Below are 11,017 nucleotides of genomic sequence, written 5' to 3'. Positions count from 1 at the left end.
GAGCACTGTTGACCAACAAGCAATAATGCCAAATGAGGCCATTGAGCAAATCAGGGCTATCTGCCTTAGGGCCTGGGAGAAAATCCAAGACCCAGGAACCGCCTGCCCTTCCTTTAATACAATAAGACAAGGCTCTAAAGAGCCATACCCTGATTTTGTAGCAAGACTTCAAGATGCTGCTCAAAAGTCAATTACCGATGAGAATGCCCGTAAAGTCATAGTGGAGTTGATGGCATATGAAAACGCCAATCCGGATTGTCAATCAGCCATTAAGCCATTAAAAGGAAAGGTTCCCGCAGGATCAGATGTAATCTCAGAGTATGTTAAAGCATGCGATGGAATTGGAGGAGCTATGCATAAAGCTATGCTTATGGCTCAGGCAATCACAGGAGTTGCTTTAGGAGGACAAGTGAAAACATTTGGGGGAAAATGTTATAATTGTGGTCAAATTGGTCATCTAAAAAAGAATTGCCTAGTCACAAATAAGCCAAATGTAACTACTCAAGCTACTACAACAACAGATAAAGGGCCACCCGGCCTATGTCCAAGATGTAAAAAGGGAAAACATTGGGGTAATCAATGTCGTTCTAAATTTGATAAAAATGGGCAACCACTGTCGGGAAACGAGAGGAGGGGCCAGCCTCAGGCCCCGCAACAAACTGGGGCGTTCCAAATTCAACCCTTTGTTCCAAAGGGTTTTCAGGAACAACAACCCCCACTGTCGCAAGTGTCTCAGGGATTAAGCCAGTTATCACAATACAGCAATTATCCCCCGCCACAAGTGGCAGTGCAGCAGTAGATTTGTGTACTTTACAAGCAGTCTCTCTGCTTCCAGGGGAGCCTCCACAAAAAATCCCCACAGGGGTATACGGCCCATTGCCTGAGGGGACTATAGGACTAATCTTAGGAAGATCAAGTTTAAATCTAAAAGGAGTTCAAATTCATACTGGTGTGGTTAATTCAGACTATGAAGGCGAAATTCAATTGGTTATTAGTTCCTCAATTCCTTGGAGTGCCAGTCCAGGAGACAGGATCGCTCAATTATTACTCCTACCTTATATTAAAATTAGAAACAGTGAGATAAAAAGAACAGGAGGGTTCGGAAGCACTGATCTGGCAGGAAAGGCTGCATACTGGGCAAGTCTGGTCTCTAAGAGCAGACCTGTGTGTAAGGCCATTATTTAAGGAAAACAGTTTGAAGGGTTGGTAGACACAGGAGCAGATACCTCTGTAATTGCTTTAAATCAGTGGCCAAAAAATTGGCCTAAACAAAAGGCTGTAACAAGACTTGTCGGCGTAGGCGCAGCTTCAGAAGTGTATGAAAGTACAATGATTTTACATTGTTTAGGGCCAGATAATCAAGAAAGTACTGTTCAGCCAATGATTACTTCAATTCCTGTTAATCTATGGGGTCGAGACTTGTTACAACAATGGGGTGCAGAAATCATTATGCCTGCTCCATTATACAGCCCCATGAGTCAAAAAATCATGACTAAGATGGGATATATACCAGGGAAGGGATTAGGAAAAAATGAAAATGGCATTAAAGTCCCAATTGAGACTAAGAAAAATCTACAAAGAAAAGGAATAGGGTATCCTTTTTAGGGGCGGCCACTGTAGAGCCTCCTAAACCCATTCCATTAACTTGGAAAGCAGAAAAACCGGTATGGGTTAATCAGTGGCCGCTACCAAAGCAAAAACTGGAGGCTTTACACTTATTAGCAAAGGAACAATTAGAAAAGGGACACATTGAGCCTTCATTCTCACCCTGGAATTCTCCTGTATTTGTAATTCAGAAAAAGTCAGGCAAATGGCGTATGTTAATGGACTTAAGAGCCATAAAAGCTGTAATTCAACCCATGGGGCCTCTCCAACCTGGATTGCCCTCTCCGGCCATGATCCCAAAAGACTGGCCTTTAATTATAATTGATCTTAAGGATTGCTTTTTTACCATTCCTCTGGCAGAGCAAGATTGTGAAAAATTTGCCTTTACTATACCAGCCATAAATAATAAAGAACCCGCCACCAGGTTTCAGTGGAAAGTATTACCTCAGGGAATGCTTAATAGTCCAACTATTTGTCAAACTTTCGTAGGTCAAGTCCTTCAACCAGTTAGAGACAAATTTTCAGATTGTTATATCATTCACTATATTGATGATATTTTATGTGCTGCAGAAACAAGAGACAAATTAATTGACTGTTACACATTTCTACAAGCAGAGGTTGCCAACGCAGGACTAACAATAGCATCTGATAAGATCCAAACCTCTGATCCTTTTCATTATTTGGGGATGCAAATAGAAAATAGAAAAATTAAGCCACAAAAAATAGAAATAAGAAAAGACACGTTAAAAACACTAAATGATTTTCAAAAATTGTTAGGCGATATTAATTGGATTCGGCCAACTCTAGGCATTCCTACCTATGCCATGTCAAATTTGTTCTCTATCCTAAGAGGAGATCCAGACTTAAATAGTAAAAGAATATTAACCCCAGAGGCAACAAAAGAAATTAAATTAGTGGAAGAAAAAATTCAGTCAGCGCAAATAAATAGAATAGATTCTTTAGCTCCACTCCAACTTTTAATTTTTGCCACTGCACATTCTCCAACAGGCATCATTGTTCAAAATACTGATCTTGTGGAGTGGTCATTCCTTCCTCACAGTACAATTAAGACTTTTACATTGTACTTGGACCAAATAGCTACATTAATTGGTCAGACAAGATTACGAATAATAAAATTGTGTGGTAATGACCCAGACAAAATAGTTGTTCCTTTAACCAAGGAACAAGTTAAACAAGCCTTTATCAATTCTGGTGCATGGCAAATTGGCCTTGCTGATTTTATGGGAATTATTGATAATCATTACCCAAAAACAAAAATCTTCCAGTTTTTAAAATTGACTACTTGGATCTTACCTAAAATTACCAGACATGAACCTTTAGAAAATGCTCTGACAGTATTTTTTTCTTTTTTTTTGAGATGGAGTCTCGCTCTTTCACCCAGGCTGGAGTGCAATGGCACGATCTCGGCTCACTGCAGGCTCCGCCCCCCGGGGTTCACGCCATTCTCCTGTCTCAGCCTCCCGTGTAGCTGGGACTACAGGCGCCTGCCACCTCGCCCGGCTAATTTTTTGTATTTTTAGTAGAGACGAGGTTTCACCGTGTTAGCCAGGATGGTCTCGATCTCCTGACCTCGTGATCCGCCCACCTCAGCCTCCCAAAGTGCTGGGATTACAGGCGTGAGCCACCGCGCCTGGCCTAGCTCTGACAGTATTTACTGATGGTTCCAGCAATGGAAAAGCGGCTTACACAGGGCCAAAGGAGCGAGTAATCAAAACTCAATATCAATCAGCTCAGAGGGCAGAGTTGATTGCAGTCATTACAGTGTTAGAAGGTTTTAATCAACCTGTTAATATTATATCAGATTCTGCATATGTAGTACAGGCTACAAGGGATGTTGAGACAGCTCTAATTAAATATAGCATGGATGATCAGTTAAACCAGCTGTTCAATTTGTTACAACAAACTGTAAGAAAAAGGAATTTCCCATTTTATATTACTCATATTCGAGCACATACTAATGTACCAGGACCTTTAACTGAAGCAAATAAAGCTGACTTACTGGTATCCTCTGCATTCATAAAAGCACAAGAACTTCATGCTTTGACCCATGTAAATGCAGCAGGGTTAAAAAACAAATTTGATGTCACGTGGAAACAGGCAAAAAATATTGTACAACATTGTACCCAGTGTCAAGTACTACACCTGCCCACCCAAGAGGCAGGAGTTAATCCCAGAGGTCTGTGTCCTAATGCATTATGGCAAATGGATGTTACCCATGTACCTTCATTTGGAAAATTATCATATGTTCATGTAACAGTTGATACTTATTCACATTTCATATGGGCAACATGCCAGGCAGGAGAAAGTACTTCCCATGTTAAAAAACATTTATTATCTTGTTTTGCTGTGATGGGAGTTCCAGAAAAAATTAAAACTGACAATGGACCAGGTTATTGTAGTAAAGCTTTCCAAAAATTCTTAAATCAGTGGAATATTACACATACAACAGGAATTCCTTATAATTCCCAAGGACAGGCCATAGTTGAAAGAACTAATAGAACACTCAAAACTCAGTTAGTTAAACAAAAAAAAGGGGGAGACAGTAAGGAGTGTACCTCTCCTCAGATGCAGCTTAATCTAGCACTCTATACTTTAAAATTTTTAAACATTTATAGAGATCAGACTACTACTTCTGCAGAACAACATCTTACGGGTAAAAAGAACAGTCCACATGAAGGAAAACTGATTTGGTGGAAAGACAACAAAAATAGGACATGGGAGATAGGGAAGGTGATAACCTGGGGAAGAGGTTTTGCTTGTGTTTCACCAGGAGAAAATCAGCTTCCTGTTTGGATACCCACTAGACATTTGAACCCACTAGACATTTGAACCCACTAGACAATGAACCCATCGGAGATGCCAAGAAAAGCGCCTCCACGGAGACGGAAACACCACAATCAGGCACCATTGACTCGCAGGATGAATCAAGTGGTGATATTAGAAAAACAGATGAAGTCGCCACGCACCAAGAAGGCAGAGCTGCCAACCTGGGCACACTTAAAGAAGCTGACACTGTTAGCTAGAAAAAGCCTAGCTAGCACAAAGGTGACACAAACCTCAGAAAAAATGCTGTTTGCAGCTTTAATGGTTGTATCAACGGTGGTAAGTCTCCCCATGCCTGCAGGAGCAGCTGCAGCTAATTATACCTACTGGGCCTATGTGCCTTTCCTGCCCTTAATTCAGGCAGTCACTTGGATGGATAATCCCATTGAAGTATATGTTAATAATAGTGTGTGGGTAGCTGGTCCCACAGATGATCGTTGCCCTGCAAAACCAGAGGAAGAAGGAATGATGATAAATATTTCCATTGGGTATCGTTATCCTCCTATATGTCTCGGGAGAGCACCAGGATGTTTAATGCCTGCTATCCAAAATTGGTTGGTAGAAGTACCTACTCTCAATCCCACCAGTAGATTTACTTATCATATGGCAAGCGGTATGTCACTCAAACCACAGGTAAAGTATTTACAAGACTTCTCTTATCAAAGATCATTAATATTTAGGCCAAAAGGAAGACCTTGCCCCAAGGAGATTTCCATAGAAACAAAAGATTTAGTTTGGGAAGAATGTGTGGCCGATAGTGCCGTGATTTTACAAAACAACACATTTGGAACTGTTATAGATTGGGCACCTCGAGGTCAATTCTACCACGATTGCACAGGACAAACTCAATCCTGTCCCAATGCACTAGTGAGTCCAACTGTTGATAGTGACTTAACAAAAAATTTAGACAAACATAGGTACAAGAAATTTCAGTCTTTCTACCCTTGGAAATGGGGAGAAAAGGGAACCTCTACTCCAAGACCAAAAATAATAAGTCCGGATTTTGGTCCTGAACATCCAGAATTATGGAGGCTTACTGTGGCTACATACCACCTTAGAATTTGGTCTGGGAACCAAACTATAGAAACGAGATTATAAAACATTTTACTCTATCAACCTAAATTCCAGTCTAACAGTTCCTTTACTAAGTTGTGTAAAACCCCCTTATATGTTAGTCATAGGAAATGTAGTTATTAAACCAGACTCCCAAACTATAACATGTGAAAATTGCAGATTGTTTACTTGCATTGATTCGACTTTTGATTGGCAGCACCGTATTCTGCTTGTGAGAGCAAGAGAAGGCGTGTGGATCCCTGTGTCCATGGATCGACCATGGGAGGCCTCGCCATCCATTCATATTTTGACTGAAGTATTAAAAGGCATTTTAAATAGATCCAAAAGATTCATTTTTACTTTAATTGCAGTGATTATGGGATTGATTGCAGTCACAGCCACAGCCGCTGTGGCAGGAGTCGCATTGCACTCTTCTGTTCAGGCAGTAAGCTTTGTTGACAATTGGCAAAAGAATTCCACAAGGTTGTGGAATTCACAATCTGGTATCGATCAAAAATTGGCTAATCAAATTAATGACCTTAGACAAACTGTCATTTGGATGGGAGATAGGCTCATGAGTTTGGAACATCATTTCCAGTTACAGTGTGACTGGAATACGTCAGATTTTTGTATTACACCCCAAGTTTATAATGAGTCTAGACATCACTGGGACATGGTAAGACGCCATTTACAGGGAAGAGAAGATAATCTCACTTTAGACATTTCTAAATTAAAAGAACAAATTTTTGAAGCCTCTCAGAGTCACTTAAATGTTGTGCCTGGAACTGAGGCGTTAGATCAAGTGGCAAAAAATCTTTATGGATTAAACCCCATGACTTGGATTAAGTCTATTGGAAACTCTACTGCAGTAAATTTTGGAATTATGTGTCTCTGTTTAATCGGTTTGTTTTTAGTGTGCCAGACAAGTCGAAGAATCCTGCGCCAAAATCGAGAGAACGAACAAGCCTTCATCGCCATGGCACATTTATATAGAGGAAAAGGGAGGGAGAATGTTGCGGGAAGTCAGGGACCTTGAACTGAGGGACTGGCTGAAGCCACAGCAGAAAAACATAAAATATGAAGATTTCATGGACATTTTATTAGTTCTCCAAAATTTATACTTTTGTAATATCTTATGTCTTTACTTTAATCTCTTAATCCCATCATCTTCTTTGCAAGCTGAGAAGGATATATGTCACCTCAGGACCCTGTGATGATTGCCTTAACCACACAAATTGTTTGTAGAGGACGTGTCTTTGAACAATACGAAAACTGGGCATCTTGAAAAAAAAAAAAAAAAACGTGATAACAGCGGTGTTCAGGAAACAAGGGAGGTAACCTTGAACTGGCCGCCGGTGAGCCGGACGGAACAGAGCCATATCTTTTCTCCTTTTGCACACAAATAGGAGAGATATCGCTGAATTCTTTCTCTCAGCAAGGAATATCCCTGAGAAAGAGAATGCGCTCTGAGGGTAGGCCTATAAACGACCCCCTTGGAGGCGTGCCGCCTTTTATGGTTGAAGCCAAAGGGATGAAATAAGCCCCGGCCTCCTGTAGTGCTCCCAGGCTTATTAGGATGAGGAAATTCCCACCTAATAAATTTTGGCCAGTCAGGTTGTCTGCTCTCAAACCCTATTTCCTGATAAAATGTTATCTGACTATGCGTGCCCAAAAATTTCGTTGGCAATTTTAATTTCAATTTTAACACCGACCTGTGAACTCATCCTGCCTCCACTTGCTTTGTGATATTCTATTACCTTGTGAAGTATGTAATTTCTGTATCGTGATGACAATGGTAGTCTTGTTGAAAAGAAAAGGGGGAAATGTGGGGAAAAGAAAGAGAGATCAGCCTGTTACTGTGTCTATATAGAAGGAAGTAGACATAAGAGACTCCATTTAGTTCTGTATTTGAGATGCTGTTAATCTGTGACCGTACCCCCAACCTTGTCCTTGCAAGAGACATGTGCTGTGGTGACTTAAGGTTAAAAGGATTTTGGGCGGTGCAGAATGTGCTTTGTTAAACAAGTGCCTAAAAGCTGCTTATGGTTAAAGGTCATCACCATTCTCTTAAATCTAGAGAAAAGAAAAACATTTGTCTTCTGCCCGTCCCTGGGCGATGAGCACAGCACCGGTGATGGTAAAGATAATTGTGAAAACCGCCTTTAGGAATAAGGTGGGGCTTGCTGGAGCAATACTGCTAAAGTTTATGGAGATGTTCGCATATACATCTCAAAGCACAGCACCGGTGATGGTAAAGATAATTGTGAATAAATACTAAGGGAACTCAGAGGCCGGTGCCGGTGTGGGTCCTCTGTAAGCACAGCACCAGTCCCCTGGGCCCCGCTTTTCCTTCTCTACACTTTGTCTGTGTGTCTTATTCCTTTTCTCAAGTCTTTCGTCCCACCTAACGAGAAGCACCCACAGGTGTGGAGGGGCAGGCCACCCCTTCACCCCTGCATTATCTCTTTGTGATAGTTTAAGCCCCTGCACCTGGAACTGTTTATTTTTCTGTAACTATCTCTGTAACCATTAATTTTCTAACTTTTTGCCTGTTCTGCTTCTGTAAAAATTGCTTCAGTTAGGCTCCCCCTCCCCTTTTAGACCAAGGTATAAAAAGAAATCTAGCCCCTTCTTCAGGGCCAAGAGAATTTTGAGATCTAGCTGTCTCTCGGTTGCTGGCAATAAAGGACACCTGAATTAATCTCAGAGTGTGGCATTTCTCTATAACTCGCTCGGTTACAACAATAGGAGAAAAATGCCTTATGGCTGGAGGTGAGACATGCTGGTGGCAATATTGCTCTTTACTGCACTGAGATGTTTGTGTAAAGTCAAACATAAATCTGGCCTATGTGCACATCAAGGCATAGCACATTTCCTTAAACTTATTTATGACACAGAGTCCCTTGCTCACACGTTTTCCTGCTGACCCTCTCCCCACCATTACTCTATAGTCCTGCCACATCCCCCTCTCCCAGATGGTAGAGATAATGATCAATAAATACTGAGGGAACTCAGAGACTGGTGCCGGTGCAGGTCCTCCATATGTTGAGTGCTGGTTCCCTGGGCCCACTTTTCTTCCTCTATACTTTGTCTCTGTGTCTTATTTTTTTTCTCAGTCTCTCATTTCTACCTTCCGAGAAATACTCACAGGTGTGGAGGGGCAGGCCCCCTTCAAGCACAGCCACAAGGTGGAAAAAGACATGGATAGAAAAAGCAAAGTGACATACAGAAAATGGAAGTGAGGTACAGAAACAGCCAGATTGATTACAGCTTGGGGTTTGCCTTATTTGAACATGGTTTGAACAGTTGACATCCTTTTATTGGCCAAACCGTAGTGGTTGGTACAAGAATGGGTACAGTCTATTTACATATCCAGTTAGGTTTCAGTTTACTATGTAAAACAAAAAACAACTATTGACTAAAACAGGAAAGGGAGCAGCTTTAGGGTATAATTAATTTAATAATTTCTCCCTATTGGTCACCTTCTCAAATTTTCAGAGATAGAACAATTTTTTTTTTCTTTTTGAGACAGAGTTTCGGTCTGTCACCCAGTGGCACGATCTCGGCTCACTGCAACCTCTGCCTTCCGGGTTCAAGCAATTCTCCTGCCTCAGCCACTCGAGTAGCTGGGACGATAGGTGTACGCCACCATGCCCGGCTAATTTTTCTAGTTTTAGTAGAGACAGGGTTTCACCGTGTTGCCTAGGCTGGTCTTCAACTCCTGACCTCAGGTGATCTGCCTGCCTCGGCCTCCCAAAGTGCTGAGATTACAGGCGTGAGCCACTGAGCCCAGCCCACTCCTGTATCTTTAACTTCTCCCAAGGATTTGTGATTCCACTCTGGTTCTCCACAGGTCCCTCACCCCGCCTATCCTCACTCCCTCACTGTGTGTTAGGCAAGTCCGGTTAGAACGGGGAGAATAATACATTCAGAGTCTGGCCTCCAAGGTATTCCCATCTGGGGTGCAGGGAGTAGGCAGGCAAGTCAGAGTCTGTGGTGGTATTTTTTGCTGGGTCTGCGGGCAGGAAGGCCAGGGCTGGGCACATGAATATCTGGGGAACCACCACTGCTGATTCCTTCCCCCCGCCCAGAGCTACAACCAGGCCAGGCCAATCACCATTAATAAAACCACTGCAGCTCTCATTTGCACAAAACTAAAGTGTACCCCAACCCCCAGTCCTACCACAGATCTCCAGCTTCCCATCCCAGAACACAGGAAGCCCTCCATTGTTTTGACCTAAAGCCTGGACTTTAAGCCAGGTTGGGTCTGGGGATGGTGGCAGCAAAAGCAGCAGTCACAATGTCAAACATACAAATGATCTGAGAAATCTCATCTGCACCTCATTCACTCAGAACTGACCTAGAGTTGTATACAAGTTAAGAAGGACAGATCTATACCCTTAGGGGCATGGACACATTCCACGCTTGCCGGGGAGAATGAGAGGCACCTGTTTCCCAGCTGCAATCTGATGTCCACATACACCCATTCACGTGTCTTCATTTAGGTCTCTGCATTGTATATTCATTGATCCAATGCAAATACGTCTTCGGGGGCGGGGGGCATCATTTAGTGCAGCACCACCCCCCACTTGTTCTGCAGGGCAGTCAGGAGGGATCTGGTTAGCTCCTAATTCCCTCCGCCTTTCCAGCACTCACATCCAGCAGCACCATCTCAGGATGTTTTTTTGTTTTTCTTTTTTTTGAGACGCAGTCTCGCTCTATAGCCAGGCTGGAGTGCAATGGCACAATCTCAGCTCACTGCAACCCCTGACTCCCTGGTTCAAGCGATTCTCCTGCCTCAGCCTCCCCAGTAGCTGGGATTACAGGTGCACACCACCACACCCAGCTAATTTTTGTGTTTTTAATAGAGATGGGGTTTCACCATGTTGGCCAGAACGGTCTCGATCTCCTGACCTCGTGATCCGCCCGCCTCAGCCTCCCAAAGTGCTGGTTTTTTTCTGTGTTATCAAAATGATTAAAAAGTTGTTTAAAAATGTCCAAATGGGGCCGGGCGCGGTGGCTCACGCCTGTAATCCCAGCACTTTGGGAGGCCGAGGCGGGCGGATCACGAGGTCAAGAGATCGAGACCATCCTGGCTAGCACAGTGAAACCCTGTCTCTACTAAAAATACAAAAAAAAAAAAAAAAAAAATTAGCCGGGCGCGGTGGCGGGCTCCTGTAGTCCCAGGTACTTGGGAGGCTGAGGCAGGAGAATGGCGTGAACCCGGGAGGCGGAGCTTGCAGTGAGCTGAGATCGTGCCACTGCACTCCAGCCTGGGAGACAGAGCGAGACTCCATCTCAAAAAAAAAAAAAAAAAAAAAGTCCAAATGGGCCGGGAACGGTGGCTCACGCATGTAATCTCAGCACTTTGGGAGGCTGAGGCGGGCAAATCACCTGAGGTCAGGAGTTCGAGATCAGCCTGGCCAACACCGCAAAACCCCGTCTCTACTAAAAATACAAAAAGTAGCCGGGCGTGGTGGCATGCGCCTGTAATCCCAGTTACTCGGGAGGCTGA

The 11,017-nt window shown here is 43.1% G+C and overlaps 1 pseudogene; it reads left to right on the top strand.

The window, feature by feature from the left end:
* Positions 1 to 4,467: 4,467 nt before the first annotated feature.
* LOC129459811 (endogenous retrovirus group K member 25 Env polyprotein-like) lies at positions 4,468 to 7,478 on the top strand (annotated as a pseudogene).
* Positions 7,479 to 11,017: the final 3,539 nt, after the last annotated feature.

The sequence above is a fragment of the Symphalangus syndactylus genome, chromosome 13, assembly GCF_028878055.3.
Source record: "Symphalangus syndactylus isolate Jambi chromosome 13, NHGRI_mSymSyn1-v2.1_pri, whole genome shotgun sequence".
Classification (NCBI taxonomy): Eukaryota; Metazoa; Chordata; class Mammalia; order Primates; family Hylobatidae; genus Symphalangus; species Symphalangus syndactylus.
This window is presented reverse-complemented; position numbering and strand designations above follow the sequence as displayed.